This window comes from Nicotiana sylvestris, chromosome 7 (assembly GCF_000393655.2).
Source record: "Nicotiana sylvestris chromosome 7, ASM39365v2, whole genome shotgun sequence".
NCBI classification, from domain to species: Eukaryota; Viridiplantae; Streptophyta; class Magnoliopsida; order Solanales; family Solanaceae; genus Nicotiana; species Nicotiana sylvestris.
In genome coordinates, this window is record NC_091063.1 from 79482607 (window position 1) to 79484595 (window position 1989).

The following is a 1989-nucleotide window of genomic DNA, read 5'->3' on the forward strand; positions in this document are numbered from 1 at the left end:
AGAGCGGAACAGCATAGGTGATCAATATTAAATGATTGTTTAGTTTGTTACATAGAGCGTGATGTATTTACAAATATAAGTAATGATGTCATTATTGATCGTTTTCAAAATATGAAAGCTCGTAGAGGACAATTGTAAATAGATTGTGTATGATATTAAAAATATTGTTGGAAGTTTTATGCTTTGCGTCAATTAGTTACAGTTATTATATTTTCTTTCGTTTGATCTATTTGTCTATATAAATAAAAAGGATGTATAACCCGAACCGATGCTCGAGTTGATCAAATCGATTAGGTCGGCACTCGTAACCCCTAAATCCTGGATCCGCCTCTGGCCTTAAGGCTTATCTTTCTTTTAGAAGCTTATTACTTGGAGTAGCTTTTCCCCATAAGAATATTTGTACTTTAAAGGAGTTTTAACTTGCTTTAAAAAATAGATTGTTTAACATGCATTAAAGTGAAATGAGTTTAAAAAGAGCCAAATGATTAGAAATGTTCTATACAATCAATTCCACTAATTTAGTATTGGGGCTTAATATATTGACTGACCGTTTAAGAACTAATTAAATATAGTGGGAGGACCAGAATTTTCCTATTTAAACAATCACAACTGTCACGAACTAGAATTTGCCTATTTAGAAGAATCTGAACTCAAAATTTTCACCTGCCAAATTCTCTGACTAGTTTGGTGTGGCCTTTGTCAATTGCCCTTTCATATACTATTAAACAAATGCTGGCAGTTACCAATACATGGGCGTGTTATAAGCAACGTCCGCAATTTTATAAAATTTTGTCATAGTGCATGCATTAAATAGATGCAGCGGGACCACCTAAGAAAAAATTCTGACCCTTATTTTTACACCTCTTTCTTTATTAGGGACATTCAGCACTCAATTTACACCTCTTTTTAGTAAATGATTTGTATTAAATAAATCTACTTAAAAACACGATGGGATGGGAATCAGTCAAAAATGAATGCCCTCAGCCTCATTGGCTCTACTGACTGCGCTAGCAGATATTAGAAGCTTTAAAATAATTTGAGCCGTGCGCTTGAAGAATATGAAATTATTTGTCATTTCTTTTGTCCAAACAACAACTAGCACTAAAATAACGTCTAGGACCAATACAGTGAAGTTGAAGGGCAATGAAGAATGGCAACCGTTGAAAACTAAAGAGCAACTGTTCTTCTTCTTTTTTTTCTTCTTGTGGTTTTCATTTTTTTGGCATAATTAATCCGAACTCGCATCGAAAAAGCTCGCATTAAGAGGCAAAGCGCTGTCTACCAAAGAAGTATATATCCATCACAACTTTTGGTGATGTTCGATCGATTAAATTCTACAAATAAAGTAATCGAGACAAAATTGGAAACGTTGTTTTGATGACCATATAGTTGCTATTTTGTCTGCGGAGTATGAGAGGCTGATTGAGTCACGGTACCCAAAATCACGTAACGACATGACTTGGACATTCAACAAATATCATATTTGGGGAAGGGGCCTTCTTCCATAGGCGTTTCAAAATTCTCTCTATATAGAGAGTTATAAAACAATAAAAAAAAGAAGAATATTGTATAGAATAGTAGAAAGAGAGAATTTTTATTGATTTGAGATGAATTATAATGAGATAAAATATTTTTATTTATAGAGGAAAAGTGATTTAGCCATAAAGTAAAAAAAAACTCTAAAAACTCTCTAAAAGATAGACATTTATCTTAAATACAATTCTATTTATAACACTCCCCCTTGAATATCTATTCAACAGATAATGTGCCTCATTAAAACTTTAACTAAAATAAAACCTAGTGGGAAAGAATTCTAGTGAAGGAAAAAGAGTACATATCTAACAATATGTCTTTTGGTTGCCTCGTTAAAAACCTTGCAAGGAAAACCCAATGGGACAAAACTTTGTAAGGAAAAAAGAGTATATCACGTATTAACTCCCCCTGATGAGAGCATCAATTCACATCTTTGAGCCTTCGTATTTCAATCTT